Source organism: Arachis hypogaea, chromosome 12 (assembly GCF_003086295.3).
Source record: "Arachis hypogaea cultivar Tifrunner chromosome 12, arahy.Tifrunner.gnm2.J5K5, whole genome shotgun sequence".
NCBI lineage: Eukaryota > Viridiplantae > Streptophyta > Magnoliopsida > Fabales > Fabaceae > Arachis > Arachis hypogaea.
The window spans coordinates 14,067,725-14,087,699 of NC_092047.1; the positions used below are offsets into that span (position 1 = coordinate 14,067,725).

Here is a 19,975-nt window from a genome sequence, read left to right on the forward strand (position 1 = left end):
TTAAGATTTTTTCAAACATGTTATTAATTGAATATTTTAAAAAGTTTGGTCTTGAATGGTCGTCGTCCATGAATTGATAAATTCATATATGTCTACAGTCTACTAATCATCATATATATGATAAAAATTAAGGAAATATTTTTGAAAGATATATATACCTAAATGTATAAATAATTAGGAAGTATATTAATATTTTTTTTTGGAAAAAATCCACAGCTATAATTTTTTTCGACCAAAACTATTGTTAGTTGGATTTTGAAAATGTAATAAAATTCAACTATTTTTCTTGTCAATTACAAAATTTGAATAAGGAAAAAGGTAGAACCTCTTAAGTTAATACATAAATTATCAAATTATATTTTTGTATATTTAATTAATTACCACCAATGAATAGATATCCAATTAATGTTAGAGAAAATGTTTAAATGTCTTTGTAAGAATTGCATGATTTTCGTAAGCATACGATATAAAAGTTTTGATAATAAGTATGCTGCAAAGATAAATTTGCTTAAATGAAAACTTCTAATCAAATCAAACCATTATAAAATTGGCAGAAGATAGAACTTTCATTTAAATTATTTAAAAGACATTAAAAAAATACAAAAAAAAAAAAAAACGAAAACATAGCACTAGCAGACATTCTTTAATTTGGCAGATTTATTTAGTAAATAAAGAAATTGGAAAGATATTGCATTTGGCAACAACTCCTTCAGCGTAAAATGGCAATGCCCCCAAAGAAAAGGAACCTATCTACGTCACATAACTCACAAGGCTGTCTTTAAGAAATTTAATGTAATTTAATCTGCTTTGAAATAATGCCTCTCCTAAGCATTATTAACAAATCCATGGCTGGTAGAATGATCCGCTTAAATAAGTATTAAAAATTTAAATTCTATTTTATATATGTAGTAATTTATTGGTCAATAATAAATTTATAAATAAAATTTAAATTTTTGATAGATCAGTCTTTGGTCTGTAACTAAAAGATATTATAGAAAAAAATTTCCTAAAAAAATCTATATCAAAATGTATAATTATATATCCTACAGGAACTTACAAATAAAGAAAATGAGATAAACCTTAAATAAGAAAAAAATGTCATTGTATTATTATTATTATTATTATTATTATTATTATTATTGGTCTAGCTCATAAAATAGTTCCCAATAAATGATAATCTTTAATATTACTTAATTAATAAGAGTAATATATATGACAGTTATATTTTTGAAAAACTTTATAATAAATTTATAGCTCCATAAGAAAAAAAAAATTCCATATAAGTATTTAATGATTGAAATGGTAGATTTATAAATTCTTGACAGAATGTAATAGAAGACTGAATTAATTAATCAGTAATATTTTAAGAATTTAATATAATATATTAATAGTGTAAAACTTATTGCATATTTATTAATTTATATTTGTTTTTTAAAGACTATTTACATGATAAACATAAAAGATAACTACTTTTACTAAGGTATAAAATTATTTTATATTAATATGAAAATTAAATTCTTAAATTAAAAAGGAAAGTGCAAATCAACAACATGGGACAGGCCACAAATCAAATGTCAAACTTAATATTATAATCTTTGAAGACCAAATCTCATGCAGACCAAAGACGCCAACAAAGTAAGAGAGAAGAGGCTTTCACGTTTGCTCCCTTCAATCACGGGCTTCCACGTGGATCCCTCCAATTCGTGGACCCTATGCTGACATGGACAAAGGGAGTGAAAAGAGAACAAGAAAAACTGTACCAGAAAAAAAAACACACACTAAACTCGCACATATAAATACCATCAGCAAAACACAAAAGCGAAATAGGTTGAAGAAAAAAAAAAAAAAAGAGGCCGTCCCAGCAACAATTTTAATTTTTTTTTCCAAAAAATTCTCCATTTTCCTTTTTTACTTTATTTTTCTTCTTCTTCTTCTTCCTATTTTCTTTTTTCTTTTTTCCAATTTAATTATTTTCTCTCTCAACAAACGAACAAACATCAGTACCTCTCACAAAAGAAGAAAAAAAAAAGAAAAAAAAAAAACACCGTTTCGTTTTTAGCTCTCTTCTTCTCTTCTCCCTCCGCTTTCTAGGGCTGCGAAACATTTTCCGAGAAATTAGAGGAAGCTAGATTGATCGAAGACCTCAACGACGACGACGAGGAAGAAGAAAGAAACCTGAAAAAATTAAAATGATAGTAAAAAATTAGGGAAGAGAAGAACGAACAAAGAAAAAGAAAGAAAAAAAAAACGCCGCGAAGAACTTTCAATTTTTTCACGAATCTGGAGGGATTTCGAATCGCAATCTGGTGGTGGTGGTGGCGGATCTCGGTTGGCGCTGAACCTTCCCTGCCATTTTTATTTTTTGAATCGGCACGGTTGAACGCATTCGGAGCTGTAATAATCGCAGATTTTCTTCCTTTTTTCATGTTGTTGTTGTGGATCTGTTGAAATTAACTGTGTTGTTGATGTGTTTGAAGGATCGAGAGGTAGGAGAACGATGAAATGGGGGACGTTGCTTAAGGACTTCAGAGAGAAGGTTGGCTTCACTCAATCGCCGCCCTCTGTTTCTTCTTCTTCAGCTTCTGCTTCAGCTTCCGCTTCTTTTCCTTCTGCTTCTTCCCCTACATCTCTTCCTTCGTCTTCTCCTAACCACAATGCCTTCTCAGCTTCGCAAATCTCTCCTCTCTCTCCTTCCAGGTTTGTTCCGCATCAACATTCTTCTTTTAGCACTATTTTACTTTTCCTTAATGTAAATCTTTGAATAATTAGTTAAGGAATGCTTTGTTTTAGTCAGGCTAGAGGATTGATACTTCACTTCTTATTTTATTTTATTTTTTGTGTGTTAAATATAGTTTTTGGCTAAATCTCTCTCAGTGTGAAGTTTGATTCAAATGCATTTGATTATGAGCTATTTTGAGTTGAAAATAAGTATGATTCAGATGTGCTAGTAGTTGTTTGGTTGAGTTTAAGCAATGGAAATTGTATTCTGTTGTTTGAGTGGGAGGATTTGAGCTTGGCTATTACATTGGCTTCGAGTTTTGCTTGTGAAGAATGGAAGGGAAAGGAGAGAGAATTGTGGATTTACCTTTCCTAGAAAACTTTATTCAGACAGTTTACTTCTGTAATTGGTATTTTGTGGGAAGTATGAAGGGTTATGGGCTTATTTCCAAAATCCTTTATTAACTTAGCTTTCTATTTTCTGCCATTGACTTGAGTTGTCAATTCTAAGCTGTAAGAAGTTTTGTTAGCTTAATTTAAGGCAAAGGATTATTGCTGGGTAGAGAAAGCAGAGTCCCGTTTGTTCTTAAAGCCATGGCAGTTATCTTTGTGTGCATGTGTGCGTGTGTGTATGTCTCTTGAATAATTTAGATTTTCGCGAGATTGCTAGTGTTTGTTTTACCATTAGTTTTTGATTTGTCAACATGGTTACTAAAATTGTTATCTTGTAGGGAAGTGCATACAGTACAACTAATTTCATTTCCTTGGCTGGTTTTCACTAAATACTATAAATAGTAATGTTCTAGTTTGTGATGATGCATGGTGCAAATGGCATCGTATTAAATTTCAGTAATAGAAAGTTGGAAACTTAACTGCGTGATAGTTCATCAGTAGCTCAATTCGAGAATCAAATTTTTAAATTGCAATCACATAGGCTGATCTGCACATTTAGCTGTTTATGACATTTAGCTCCGAGCCACCAGGTGCTCATATTTATCGAATAGAAAGTTTAAAATTAGCCAATGGTTTATATATTAATGAAAGCACATTTACAGTTAGTTTTGCACATCCATTCATTAATCATTGCCACATGGGAGCATATTTTGGAACATTTCTCATGTTGGTTTATTGTTGAGTCTAAGTTTAAAGAATAAGATATGAACTCACGTTCTTTCATTTAGTGCCTCTAATTTCAAATTCTTGTAATTGATGTATAATATTTGGTGAGAACTGATTCTCAAGCTTTTTATTTTTTATGTTCAATTTTAAATTATTACATCACATGCTTCACTTTTAATGTTACATATGATTATGACCTTTTCTAGCTTTAAATCAGGGATAAACATGAACTGGAATTGGACTTCAAGAGATTTTGGGAAGAGTTTCGGTCATCCAGCTCTGAGAAGGTTCTTTCTCTTTATTGCTTAGGTTTCTGGTGGTCTCATTCATATTTGACCTTGAATTGTTCATTATGGTAAATTATCAGTTGCTTATGCTTTGTCATTTGCTTGCAGGAAAAGGAAGCGTCCTTGATTTTGAGTATAGATGCCTTTTGTAAATTAGTAAAGCAGCATGCTAATGTAGCTCAGTTAGTTACCATGTAAAGACACTATTTCTCCTTATCTTCATTCCATACTTATTCATGGATGCCTTACCTTATATGCAACATTTTGGTGTGATTAAGCATTAGGGCAAATGTTTTGTACTCCAGTAATCGCATTCCTTGTTTTGTAAATATAATTGTCTGTTGGAAATTGCAACATATTGCTTTATTTTATTTACTATCCAGTTTGTGTGGTGCAGTAAATGCTTCTTATATGCTTGACTGTTCTTTTCCAAGTGCTTTGTATTGATAAGGATTGCTAAAGGTGAAAATGCCAATACTTAAATTTGCTGTAACTTATAATGATGACAATTAATGAACTTTGAACTGGTGGTTGATATATGTGTGGTCCAAGAGAGTAAAATCATCATACAGACATGTATGGTTTTTTTGGTTGAAAAATTGTCTCATATAACCACAAGCAGGTCTAGAGATGTCATTGTCATAAAATAATCATATGGTTTATATAGTTATAGTTATTCTTTCTGAAGATTTTTGGAAAAAAAGGTAGATTGGTGTTTCCTTCCTGAAGATTTACTGTTCTGAAAGATAAAATGTTATTCATGTTGCTGGTGGGATTTTGTTAAGTGATTTTTTATTACATTGATGGCAAACAGGTTAGTTGAGACACACATATTCTCTTTCGTTGTTGGAAGAGCATTTGTAACAGATATAGAAAAGTTAAAAATAAGCAGCAAATCAAGATCTCTGGATGTTGCTCAAGTTTTGAACTTCTTCTCTGAAGGCAAAAAGGTATCTCTTGAACATTTCTCTCTCGAAATTGCCCTTTTTAAAGCTGTATATCCTTTTGTGAATTTACAGTGATACCATTCTTTGCAGGATGACATCAGTCCAGGAGCAAATTTATTAGCTTCAGTTGAAATCCTTGTTTCTGGAGTATGCTTCTTGAAAGATTTTGTGAAAGATTTTATGTTTCCATCGTTGTAAATTCCTTGATTCTTCATAAGCATTAAGTGGAGTTTTTGTGTGTGCATTTTTCTGCAGCCTATTGACAAACAATCTCTACTTGATTCTGGGATATTTTGCTGTCTCATTCATGTTCTAAATGCCCTTCTAAATCCTGATGTAACCAGTCAACGAGCAAATACTGCTATTGATGATGAAGAGCAGTTGGTATTGCAAAAAGATTATAATGGTGATATTGGGGAAGGGCGCCGACTTGAGGTTCCTTTCTCTCCATACTATGTATATTTTATGCGTGTTTTTGTGGTTCAATGCACGAGTGGGTGGCATCTAATCATGTTTTAAAGATTTGAATTTTTCTTGTGTGTGACAAACTTAGGCCTAGCAGCCTTTGTTAATTTGAAAATATTGAACAATGATTTGGGCACTAAATTCTAATTGCTATTGCAGCACAAGGCATAATCACTGTATTGCAGTAGTTCGTATAGCAGTTCCTTTCTGTATCCATAGAGCATTAAGCATAAAATACACGAATTGGTTATCAGTTTATAACTGGAATTTTCCAATTCCTAAATTTGCATTTTAAACTAGTTTGCTTTATGTAGGTAGAGGCTAGTGTTGTGCATATCATGAAAGCCCTGGCAAGCCATCCATCAGCTGCACAGAGTTTGATTGAGGATGAGTCACTTGAGTTACTTTTTCAAATGGTTGCCAAGGGATCTTTGATTGTTTTCTCTCGTTATAAGGAAGGACTTGTTCCACTGCACAGTATACAACTTCATAGACATGCCATGCAGGTACGTGAAATGCATGCTTCTATGGTCAAAATAGTGACAAATGATGTAAATACTGTTTATGTGAGTAGTTTGAGCTGGTTTTGTGCATCTGATGATTGATTGCCTCACAGTTTTGGTGCTTTTATAATTTTAGATACTTGGTCTACTTTTGGGCAATGACAATGGAAGTACGGCCAAATACATCCGCAAGCATCATCTGGTATGTTGTTAGTTTGATTCCTTGTTCTCCCCTCTCTATTGTCAAATAACTTGTGTCACTAGATAGATATGATACCTTTTGTTGTATGTTGTAGTTATGTATATATTTTTTCAGCTGTTAAACTTTACTGTACAAGCCAGTGGTCACCAGCAATAGCCTAGATTATTGATTGAGCCTCCAACGTTGGAAACTTATTTTCTTACTATTGGGAATTGGCTCAAGGGGTGGATTGATGTAGCTGTTGGATTTGAATATTGTGAGAAAAGATCTTCTCGTTTCTTCCTCTTGTCATTTTATGCCAAGTGAATAGAAAAACAAAGCATTCACAGCTTCTCATATGATAATCATATTGTGGACCTTGAGCTGCGTAATTACCTATACATGAAATACAATGCACGTTTCATAAAGGAAACATTGTCCATTCTGTAATAGAAAGGCAGATCTGTTATTTAAAGGCAAAAGTATTCACATCAGGCTCTTCTGAGACATAGCTTAAGGGAAGTACATGGGAGAAACCATCAGAACACAATGCAGGGGTTACTAACTTCTAATTTTTTGTTTAGGTGGATATGCTAATATATTATAAACAAGTTCCATGAAGTTGGATTTCTTGTGTTGTTAATTTGATTTTGTTGATCGGTTTGGATATTCTTCATAGAAAAGACAAGGCAATGGGCCGATTTACTCAAGATATCATCTGTGCAATATTCAATTAACCCATTTAAAACTCATGCAAGCATCTCTTCAGCAACCAATACTATATATTTCATTATTTCTACGTTCTTTGTAAGCATACCCATGAAATTACTATATATCAGTGCTGAAATTTTCCTGTGCTTAACTTAAGACAGTTCCAAACATCTTAGGAAGTTGCTGTACACAGTAAAACTATCATGAGCTCAAATAATTTAACATCCTGATAAAATATACATGTACAGTATCATTATAAAATATCATGTATTTGTACCTTTGTTGCTTGCCACTGGCTATATTGTATAATGCTGAGGTCGTTAGTGTTTGCACCTTTTAAGCAGTACAATCGTTGTAGGATATTGTACTGATTATGATTTATTACCCCAAGTATTCATTTTATTTTGTTGAAATTTATGTTATGTGATATATCTTTTTGTCATGCAGATAAAGGTTCTTTTATTGGCTGTGAAAGATTTTGATCCTGATTGTGGTGATGCCGCCTATACTGTAGGGATTGTCGACTTGTTACTTAAGTGTGTGGAATTGTCGCATAGAACTGGTAATTTCCTAATCAATTCTTCCGAGTTACCAAAACCAAAGAGGAAGTATGAGTTTCTGATAGATGGCATAATTATTGGCTGCATATATTTCTTCACTGCTAGAAAAAATTGACAGCATTATTGTCCCCATCTACTGTTTGGGTAGTTTTGATTTGTTATATTTATTTTACAGATGCCGGCAGTGTCAGACTTCGTGAGGATATACATAATGCGCATGGATATCAATTCCTTGTTCAATTTGCTCTCACTCTGTCCAACTTGAAAAAAAACCAGGGCTTTCAGTCTATTCATTCCAACTCATCTGATGAACAGGATGGTGCTACAGATGGTTCCCAAGATTGCAGAAGAGAAAATTTCGATGACTCCATTCAATATCTTTCACCCACATTATCTAGATTGCTAGATGTTCTTGTTAGTCTAGCCCAAACCGGGCCAATTGAGTCTCCACATTCTGGAGGAAAGGGTTCTAAGAACAAGGGTGGGCCTCATAACAGAAGTCACACATCATCGATGGATTGGCTTGGTGATGATTTATGGGAGAAAGACATTGATAAAATTAAGGACCTGGAAGCAGTCCAGATGTTACAAGATATTCTCCTCAAAGCAAGTAGCCGGGAGTTGCAGGCTGAAGTATTAAATAGACTGTTCAAAATTTTTTCAGGACATATAGAAAACTATAAATTGTGTCAGCAATTACGAACTGTTCCACTTTTAATTCTAAACATGGCTGGTTTTCCTTCATCTTTGCAAGAGATAATTTTGAAAATTCTCGAGTACGCTGTGACTGTTGTCAATTGTGTTCCTGAGCAAGAGTTACTTTCACTTTGCTGCTTGTTGCAGCAGCCAATAACATCAGACTTGAAGCATACAATACTCTCTTTCTTTGTCAAACTCTTATCCTTTGATCAACAGTACAAGAAAGTTCTGCGTGAAGTTGGTGTTTTGGAAGTTATGTTAGATGATTTGAAGCAACACAGGCATTGGGGTCTGGATGCACAGAATGTTAACCTCCATCCGTTGGAGAGAAAAAATAGCTCGACCAGCTTCAAGAAACATCTGGAACAAAAGGATGCTATTATTTCTTCACCTAGGCTTTCAGAACCTGGTACCGGGAAGTCCCCCATTTTTGAAGCTGATGCTACAATTGCTATTGCCTGGGACTGCATGGTATCTTTATTGAAGAAAGCCGAGACTAATCAAGCTTCGTTTCGTGCAGCTAATGGTGTGACTACCATTCTGCCTTTCCTGGCTTCTGATGTACATCGCCCTGGGGTCCTCAGGATATTGACATGTCTTATAATTGAAGATAGTTCTCAGGTTGGTTTAACTCCACAATTTCTTTTTTCTTGTGATGTATCCTGCCTATTAGATTTATTAGTGCTGTTTTCCTTCCTCTTTACTTGAATCATCATGATGATCGTCTGATTATAATGTCTATTGTCAGGCACATCCTGAAGAATTAGGTGTTTTGGTTGAAATTTTGAAAAGTGGAATGGTGACTAGTGCTTTGGGGTTGCAATATCGGCTCTCCCTTGATGCAACATGTGATACTATGGGTGCACTATGGCGGGTATTGGGAGTTAATAGCTCTGCACAGAAGGTGTTCGGTGAAGCCACAGGCTTTTCCCTTTTGCTTACCACACTACACGGATTCCAGAATGAAAGTGGGGATGTGGACCAATCTTTATTGAGTGTTTACATTAAAGTATTTACATATTTGATGCGTCTTGTAATAGCTGGAGTTTCGGACAATGTTGTTAATCGAATGAAGTTGCATGCCATTATATCTTCACAGACTTTCTTTGATCTTCTTTGCGAGTCTGGCTTACTCTGTGTTGAGCATGAAAAGCAAGTCATCCAGTTGATGCTAGAACTTGCCCTTGAAATAGTGATTCCACCTTTCTTAGCATCAGAAGGTTCAACTAAATCAAATGCCACTATAGATGAGTCATCTCATAATCTTTTATTGACTGCGTCAGGTCCAATTAATCCTGACAAAGAGCGAGTTTACAATGCTGGTGCCGTTAGAGTTCTGCTCCGTTCTTTATTGCATTTTACTCCTATGGTTCAATTAAAACTTTTAGATTTAATCGAAAAGTTGGCTCGAGCTGGCCCCTTCAATCAGGAAAACCTAACCTCTGTAGGTATGTACTATGCCTTTTTGTTTTTGTTTTTTGTTTTCCCATCTCTCTTGACAAGCTCATGCACTTTCGTCCCCCTCTCCCCTTGCTCTCTTATCTATAGGTTGTGTGGAACTTTTGCTGGAGACTATCACCCCTTTTCTTCTGGGTTCATCTTCATTGCTTTCTTTTGCATTGAAAATTGTTGAAGTCCTTGGTTCTTATCGGTAGGATTCGTACTCTTTTTTTGTTATTGACTGAAAGTGATTGTGTTACATTTAATGTGCGCCTAAGTTTAAGTTTGAATAACTAAATGTTTCTGTTGATTAGGCTATCTGCATCTGAACTTCGTACGCTCATCAGATATGTTCTGCAAATGAAGCTGAAAAATACAGGTCATATAATTGTTGAAATGATGGAAAGATTAATTCTGATGGAAGATATGTCCTCAGAAACACTCTCTCTGGCACCTTATGTGGAGATGGATATGAGCAAGGTTGGGCATGCTGCTATTCAGGTTTCATTGGGGGAAAGATCATGGCCTCCAGCTGCTGGTTATTCCTTTGTTTGTTGGTTTCAATTTCAAAATTTTTTGAAATCACAGTCAAAAGACAATGACCCATCGAAATCTACTATTCCCAAGAAGCGGTCTGGCTCCGGTGGATTGCATGAGCGGAACTTTTTAAGGATCTTTTCTGTTGGGGGTACTGGCAATGAGAATGCAACCTATGCTGAACTTTATCTCCAGGAGGATGGTGTTCTGACTCTTTCCACTAGCAGCTCTTCCTTCTTATCATTTTCTGGTTTAGAACTTGAAGAAGGAAGGTGGCATCACCTTGCAGTCATTCACAGCAAACCAAATGCTCTTGCTGGGCTCTTCCAAGCAAGTGTTGCCTATGTTTATCTTAATGGGAAGCTAAGACACACTGGGAAGTTAGGATATTCACCGTCCCTCCAGGTAAACCATTGCATGTCACTATTGGGACGTCAGCTGGGGTTGCTAGAGTAAGTGACTTGACGTGGAAAATGCGCTCTTGCTATCTATTTGAGGAAGTTCTCACTCCAGGCTGTATATGTTTTATGTATATACTTGGTAGAGGATATAGAGGGCTTTTTCAGGACACAGATCTTCTGCAATTTGTGCCTAACCAGGCCTGTGGTGGTGGTAGCATGGCCATATTAGATTCGTTAGATGCTGATGTTGCCTTGGCTGCTACCGGTCAAAGACTTGATACTTCCAACAAACAAGGAGATCTAAAGGCAGATGGGAGTGGAATTGTCTGGGATTTGGACAGACTTGGGAACCTTTCCTTACAGCTTTCAGGAAAGAAACTTATTTTTGCATTTGATGGAACTTCTACAGAGTTCAATCGATTGTCAGCTAGCTTTTCAATGCTCAATCTGGTTGATCCTATGTCAGCAGCTGCTTCTCCCATTGGAGGTGTGTGACTAAACTTGGAAAGTTTTGGATTTTGTTTTCTTTCACCTATTTGAGTTGCTGTTCCAGTCTGAGTCTTCTTATGGTCATTTTTTATGGTTGCAGGTATTCCACGCTTTGGACGTCTCTTTGGAGATATTTATGTTTGTAAACAAGGTCTAATTGGAGAGACTATCCGCCCAATTGGTGGGATGGAGCTTGTCCTTGCCCTTGTAGATGCTGCAAAAACTAGGGATATGCTGCATATGGCCCTTACTTTGCTTGCTTGCGTGCTTCATCAAAACCCTCAGAATCTCAAGGACATGCAAACATATAGGGGTTATCATCTACTTGCTCTTTTTCTGCATCGCAGAATGGCATTATTCGACATGCAATCTCTTGAGATCTTCTTTCAGATAGCTGCTTGTGAGGCGTCCTTTTCTGAACCAAAGAAGTTGGAAGCTACTCAGACCATTTTGTCTCCTGGATCTGTGCAGGATACCAGTCTTGAGGATCATTATTTGTCAAAGTTTCATGATGATAATTCTTCAGTTGGATCTCATGGAGACATGGATGATTTTCTGTGCCAAAGGATACATTTAGCCACCTTTCAGAGCTGGAGAATACTTATACTGTTGCTGAAACTTCTAATTGCATTGTTTTGTCCAATGCGGACATGGTCGAACATGTCTTGTTGGATTGGACACTATGGGTAACAGCCCCAGTTTCAATACAAATTTCTTTACTTGGATTTCTTGAAAATTTAGTGTCCATGCACTGGTACAGAAATCATAATCTTACAATTTTGCGTCGAATTAATCTTGTCCAACATTTACTAGTGACTTTGCAAAGGGGTGATGTTGAAGTTCCTGTCTTAGAAAAACTGGTTGTATTGCTTGGTGTCATTTTGGAAGATGGGTTTCTATCTTCTGAGCTTGAAAACGTGGTTAGATTTGTGATCATGACATTTGATCCACCAGGATTGGTTCCACAAAGTCCAATAATGAGGGAGTCAATGGGGAAGCATGTAATTGTTAGAATATGTTACTAGAGATGCTTATTGATCTTCAAGTCACTATAAAATCTGAAGAGTTGCTTGAGCAGTGGCATAAACTTGTTTCATCTAAGCTAATTACATATTTTCTTGATGAAGCAGTTCATCCCACAAGTATGAGATGGGTGATGACTCTACTTGGCGTGTGTCTTACTTCCTCTCCAACATTTGCACTTAAATTTCGCACAAGTGGAGGTTATCAGGGTTTGATTCGGGTTCTCCCGAGTTTCTATGATTCCCCAGATATTTATTATATTTTGTTCTGTTTGATATTTGGCAAGCCAGTTTATCCTCGATTACCAGAGGTTCGCATGGTGGATTTTCATGCCCTTATGCCAAGCGATGGAAGTTATACGGAACTGAAGTTTGTTGAATTGTTGGAATCTGTGATTGCTATGGCTAAAACTGCTTTTGATCGAGTAAGCATGCAGTCAATGATTGCACACCAAACTGGTAATCTTTCACAGGTTGGTGCAAGCCTTGTGGCTGAGCTTGTAGAAGGAAATTCTGACATTGCTGGTGAGCTTCAGGGGGAAGCTCTGATGCACAAGACTTATGCTGCCCGCCTAATGGGTGGAGAGGCATCAGCTCCTGCTGCTGCAACTTCGGTTATTAGATTTATGGTTGATCTAGCTAAGATGTGTCCCCGTTTACTGCAGTTTGTAGACGAGCAGACTTTCTTGAAAGCTGTATTGACCTGTACTTTTCCTGTGTGAGGTTTGTTTTGAGATGAATTTATCTTTCAAGTATAGTTATCCTAAATTTTCTACGTATAATCATAGGGTGACTTTACATAACTTTATTACATTTGGTCATTCATAAACTGAAAGAGATCAACTTCTTCAAGCTAATCTTTGTGCTTACAGGCGGCACATGCTGTTAAAATGGCTAAAGAACTCTCTGCCATGACAGAAGAGAAAACCTTGAATGATTGTGATGATACGTCCAGTTCCCAAAATACGTTTTCTAGCTTGCCTCTGGATCAGGATCAGTCTGCCAAAACCTCCATCAGTGTTGGAAGCCTTCCACAAGGACAGGTAAGTACTAGCTCTGATGATATGGTAGCACCAGTGAACCCTATATCTGGAGGGAAACCACAAAATGGTATTACTGTATCGACATCAGAGTCAAATAAATCTGCCCATGAATGTGTCCAAACTGTTCAGAGCTTGGATGGTGACGTTGCTGATCAAGGTTCTGCAACTTCCAGTGCAAATGAGTTTAGCTTTCAGGGTATCAAAGGCAATTCGGATATCCTCCCTCCAACTGAATCCAGAGTTCGGCATCTTTTGCTGTACCAGATTCTCCTGTTTTTTCAGAAAAGTCCAGTTTTAGAGTTGCTGTTGCACCTTCGTCACCTGTTGCTGCATTGACATCTTGGCTGGGTAGTGCAACGACAAGCACTAATGAAGCTAAATCTCCTTTGACAGCCACACCTTCTTTTGATTCTTCCATGTCTGCTTGGGAGTTTGATTCACCTTCAGACCTGAAGTCTGGTTCTCAAGGTTCATCTGCCACAAATGCTTACTTCATTGTAACCTCAAAGCTTCTTTTGGATATAGATGATTCTGGATATGGAGGTGGTCCATGTTCTGCAGGAGCTACTGCTGTGTTAGACTTCATTGCAGAAGTTCTTGCTGATTTTGTGACCGAGCAGGTGAAAGCATCACAGGTCATTGAGAACATCTTGGAAAGTGTTCCGCTCTATGTTGATAATGAATCAGTGTTGGTTTTCCAGGGTCTGTGCCTTAGTAGATTTATAAATTTCCTTGAAAGGCGGCTGTTGCGTGATGATGAAGAGGATGAGAAAAAATTGGACAAGATCCGCTGGTCCTCAAATTTGGATGCTTTGTGCTGGATGATAGTCGATCGTGTATACATGGGGGGTTTTCCTCAGCCTTCAGGGGTTTTGAAAACTCTTGAATTCTTGTTGTCAATGTTGCAATTGGCAAACAAAGATGGTAGAATTGAAGAAGCTGCTCCTGGTGGAAAGAGGCTCTTATCAATTTCAAGAGGAAGTAAGCAACTTGAGGCTTATATTCATTCAATTCTTAAGAACACTAACCGAATGATATTATATTGCTTCCTCCATCATTTTTAGTGAGTATAGGGAAGATGATCTTCTTTCACGGTTGGGTTTGCTCACTGAACCTAAAAAAAGATTGCCCTCAACTTCCTCTCAAGTTGATTCTGGAATTGATATATGCACTGTCTTGCAATTATTGGTTGCTCATAGAAGAATTATATTCTGTCCCAGCAATACTGACACAGATCTTAATTGCTGTTTATCTGTGAATTTGATATCGCTTCTCTGTGATAAAAGGCAAAATGTACAGAATATTGCCATTGATGTGTTCAAGTATCTTCTGGTACATAGGAGGGCTGCATTAGAAGACCTACTTGTTTCCAAACCTCATCAAGGGCAGCAACTGGATGTTCTTCATGGTGGTTTTGATAGATTATTGACCAGAAGTTTACCTGAGTTTTTTGAGTGGTATCATACTACTGAACAGATGGTGAATAAAGTATTGGAACAGTGTGCTGGCATTATGTGGGTGCAGTATATATCTGGATCAGCAAAGTTTCCTGGAGTAAGAATCAAAGCTATGGAAGGTCGTCGAAAAAGGGAAATGGGAAGAAAGGCTCGCGAAGCTGCAAAATTGGATTTAAGACACTGGGAGCAGGTGAATGAGCGAAGATATGCTTTGGATTCAGTTCGTGATGCAATGTCCACAGAGTTGAGAGTCGTTAGGCAAGATAAGTATGGATGGATTCTCCATGCAGAGAGTGAGTGGCAATGCCATCTGCAGCAACTTGTGCATGAACGAGGGATATTCCCACTGAACAAATCCTCCTTGACAGAAGAGCCAGAATGGCAGCTTTGCCCCATCGAAGGTCCATATCGAATGCGGAAGAAACTGGAGCGAAGCACATTGAAAATTGATACCATCCAGAGTGTCCTTGATGGGAAGTTTGAATTGGAGGATCAGAGTTGTCTAAAGTAAAATTTGAAAATGGTCCTGGTGGTGCATCAGATTCAAAACCTTATTTTCAACTTTTGGCTGATGGTGGAGACAAAGTGATCCTGATGGTGAGCTGTTGAAGAACCGTTTTCTGATAATTTGGATAGTCTCAAAGATGCAATTTCTGATAAGAATGAGTGGAATGATGACAAGGGCAGTAGCATAAATGAAGCAAGCCTCCATTCTGCACTTGAACTTGGTGCTAAGTCTAGTACAATGTCGTCCAATAGAAGAAAGCACGCAAGGAAGATCTGACATGGGATCTGCATGGCAATCTCTTCCATGAAACTTGATGATGTCAAGGTTCTGATGATAAATCTGATAAAGAACTGAAGGATAATGGGGATACCTAATCAGACCTTTCCTGGAACCATTTGAAAAAATACGATTCAAATATAATTGCGAACGGGTTGTAGGTCTTGACAAGCATGATGTATATTCTTGATAGGTGATCTGTTTGTATGTAATTGAAACTTCTATATTGATGATTCTGGTTGCTTCTGCGAGAAGGAATGTGAAGATGAACTGTCAGTCATTGATCAGGCTTTGGGTGTCAAGAAAGATGTCACTGGTAGTGCAGATTTCCATCCAAATCAACATCATCATGGACGACAGCAGTTAAGTCATTAGTTGGGGGAAGGGCATGGGCATATAGTGGTGGTGCATGGGGAAGGAGAAAGTACATAGCACTGGAAATTTACCTCACCCTTGGCGCATGTGGAAGCTTGACAGTGTTCATGAGATTTTGAAGCGTGATTACCAGCTTCGTCCTGTTGCTATAGAAATATTTAGCATGGATGGATGTAATGATCTCTTGGTTTTCCACAAAAAGGAAGAGAAGAAGTCTTTAAAATCTCGTTGCCATGAATCTTCCTCGGAATAGCATGTAAGTGTTAATCCCATCAGCTTTGGTTGAGTGCTTTTATGCTTTTACATTCTTGTTGATGAGTCATGCATAAAACGTTGAGAACTCAAATATATACAATAACTCAATACTGTTCTTTTTAGACGCTTTAATGTTATTGTTGCCATGCATCTTTATTTTTTAGTTATTTGGTTCTCATGCGCTTTCTTTTATGCGCGTGTTATTTTGTTTCTGCTTTTTGTTGTCCTGATCATGATATTCTGCATTGTATCGGCTGGACACAACTATTTCAGGATCATCGAAACAAGAAAGCAATGAGGGTAGCCGACTTTTAAGATAATGGCAAATCATTTTCGAAAGGTGGCAAAATGGTGAAATAAGCAATTTTCAGTACCTCATGCATCTTAAACACTTGGCAGACGCGATATAGTGATCTTACCCAGTACCCCAGTCTTTCCATGGGTTCTTGCAGATTATGAGTGAAAATCTTGATTTATCCAATCCTAGCACATTTGCAGGCTTGTAAACCATGGGCTGTCAGACACCGAGGTGAAGAAGAATTTAAAAAAGGTGGTTTCTACCAGTGCTGTCATGGTATTCTCCTGTTTCCTATTACGTTGGTTATATATGATTGTTGTTTGCAGTCATTGATATGGGATTAATTTTCTGAGTTCAAAGAGGTATGCAGACAAAATGTATATCTATGGAGATGCAGACAATTTTTGCATTTGTGGGAAATTACATTTATTCCTGCTTTAATGTTACAGTAATTATAATATGGAAGGAGATTTGTAACTGTTGCATTTGTTTCGGTAGATCTCTTGTAACACATTGTCTTTTTTTGTTAGATACGAGAGCTGGGATGATCCGGAGGTCCCAAAGTTTCATTATGGATCTCATTATTCTAGTGCTGGAATTGTCCTGTTCTATCTTCTCCCGCTGCCTCCATTCAGTGCAGAGAATCAAAAGCTTCAAGGTGGCCAGTTTGGACCATTGCTGATCGTCTTTTTCAACAGTATAAGAGGGATACTTGGTTTAGTGCTGCTGGTAGAGGAAACACATTCTGATGTGAAAGAGCTGAATTCCAGAGTTTTTCTACATGCCAGAGTTCCTGGAGAATCGATTCAATCTTGACTTGGGAGAGAAACCGGTAGTCCTGATAGATAGCTATAGACAAATCAAAAAGCCAAAATTCAGGTGAAGTACTGTTTAACAACTATTCTATCTTTCAGGTTGAGTTATATACCTCCATCAAAGGTATCTAAGAGTTCATCAATAAGCATAGGCAAGCTCTGAATCTGACTATTTCAGAATTGCATCACTGATTAGACCTCATTTTGATATAAGCAAAGAGGGAATGGGGGTCTTATTCATCACTGTATATTTCACCTCCATTTGTCTGCTCTAATTCTGAAGCTTACTTTTACATTTTAAATTCCTTTTGTTTCAAGGCTACTCTACAACTATTGCCACTAATTAGATCCTCATTCATATTATTGAACTCTGGGTACTTGGGGGATTCATAATCATGACTCCAATGACAAAAGAAGTCTCTTGCTTCCTTAGTTTTGTAGAGTTAGGAAACAGTTTTTTGATGCTTTAAAGTCTTCTATTTGCATTGATGCTTGATTGTCATAATATGCAATTTTACCATCATAATTGCATCTGAACTTTGTCATAATTGAAGTTTAGTTATTGATCACTACTATTTATCCCTTATTAATTAAATCATTAGCCAAAATTTGTAGAAATTGAATCCCATGCTATTAAAAAATTTTGGTAGTTGTAAAACTGTGACATTTCTTGATGACACGGTTAGTAAGTTCAAAATCAATGCCTAAATTTGAATTTTTCCTCTTTTTTTCTTTGGGTTGTTCTTCTCTTCTGTTCCTAATCTGTATTTCCCCTTGTACTTTGGACAGGCTGCAGAGGATGCAGTCAATGTGTTCTATCATTATACCTATGAAGGGAGTGTGGACATAGATGCAGTTACAGATCCTGCAATGAAAGCATCTATTTTAGCACAAATTAATCATTTTGGGCAAACTCCGAAGCAACTATTCCTCAAGCCCATGGGAAAGGCGAACAGACAGAAAACTTCCTCCCCATCCCCTTAAACATTCCACTCACCTTGTTCCACATAGATCCGCAAAGTTCTTCACCTATCACCTCAAATTGTTACTTTAATGATAAAATTCTCATTGCAGAACTAACAAATTGCTTAAACCAAGAACATATTCTAAATATGTTCTGGGTTTTCCTGATCGGAGCTTGAGATTATGAGCTATGAACAAGACAGACTTCTTTCGACACAAACGAAAATTTGCATGGAGGTAATCAAATTCAGTGTGCTGGTTTAGCCATGATGGTCAGATTCTGGTCACCGGGGCCGATGATGGGTTAGTTAAGTTTGGAGAGTTAGCGAGGTTGGGCCCGCGTTCGTGCGGCGCTTGAAGTTGGAGAAGCCCCTTTGTGCACACACAGCTGAAATCACTGTCTTCAAGTTTGCCAGCCTTACATGCTGATTGTGAGTGGATCAGAAGATTGTACTGTTATTATTTGGGATCTCAGCTCCATGGCGTTCATACGGCAGCTTCCCGAATTCCCAGCCGCCATCTCTGCAGTTTTTGTCAATGACTTGACCGGAGAGATTGTTGCAGCTGCTGGTATTCTTCTCTCTGTCTGGAGTATCAATGGTGATTGCCTGGCATTGATCAATACATCACAACTGCCATCTGATTCTATTCTCTCGGTGACAAGCAGTACATTTTCAGATTGGCTAGACACAAAGTGGTATGCAACAGGTCACCAGAGTGGAGCTGTCAAGGTGTGGCAAATGGTTCACTGCAGTGAACCCGAGAGCTCCCTTAAATCAGGTTCTTCTGGATTGGGAGCGTTAAACCTTGGTGGAAAAGAACCAGAATACAGGTTGATTCTACGGAAAGTGCATAAGTTCCATAAGCATCCAGTCACTGCCCTTCACCTTACAACCGACCTGAAACAATTATTGAGTGGAGATTCCGGTGGGCATTTGTTTTCCTGGACACTACCTGAAGAGAGTCTGCGAGGTTCACTGAATCAGGGGTGATATGGGTAAATGATTATAGTTGTCTTGACTTCTAAGCTTTTGGGGCCAGCCTTTGATCATTGAATCCTGACATAGGGTTGAGAGGGTAGAATCGGTCCCAATTTGTCAAAAGATGGATTCGTGTTCATTATTCATGAAAGTTCCAATGAAGATGCGTGGCCTGGTCGAAACAGCGCGAACAAGGTTGGCAGCGAACAGATGAGACCGCACAGCACGTAGAAGAGGGCTAACACCATATGAGCCGTTGTTTCACTTGATTGGTGAAGTATCTGTAAAGAAAGATGGATGGGTATGTGGAAACAGGAGGAAGCAGAGTTGATTCCGGTGGGTATTCTTGTATTTTCGGTGGCTGGCAGAGCATATTTTTGATTTTATTTTTCTTTTTTTAGAGAAGTCCACAGTTTTATGTTAATTTGATGTAAATATGTGAAACAGCTTTGTAGTGTGTAATTAAGTTGTATAGTAAAAGGCGAGTCTGTGAAATGGAATGTGATTTTTGAAATGGTGATACTGTTGTGGGACTGCTGATGGCACGAGTGTAATCCATTCTCGGAAATTCTTTTTCCAAGTGACACTGGGGCATTTCTTTTAATTAATGGTCCCCGTTATTAAAGTTAAAGGAAAACTTCAGAAATTTCATGTCATTTTTGTATATTTTGTATAAATATTCCATGTTTTGCTTTGAAAAAAAGAGTCTGGTATGTTCGTTCAAGATTGAACATTGGACTCAATAAAATAAATCACTTGCAATTGTAATTTCCAGTATCGTCAACTTGTTCAGATGTTGAAATCGTTCTACTTTAGATTATATTGATACACATTTCGTAACCTGCACAGTGAACTTATAGGGCTGTGATATCTCTACTACTAAGGAAAAAGTTGGGATGGTATAACCACTTCTGGAATTTAATTTT

At 37.2% G+C, this 19,975-nt stretch overlaps 1 pseudogene; it reads left to right on the plus strand.

Moving 5' to 3' along the window:
* Positions 1 to 1,820: 1,820 nt before the first annotated feature.
* LOC112726939 (protein SPIRRIG-like) lies at positions 1,821 to 19,563 on the plus strand (annotated as a pseudogene).
* Positions 19,564 to 19,975: the final 412 nt, after the last annotated feature.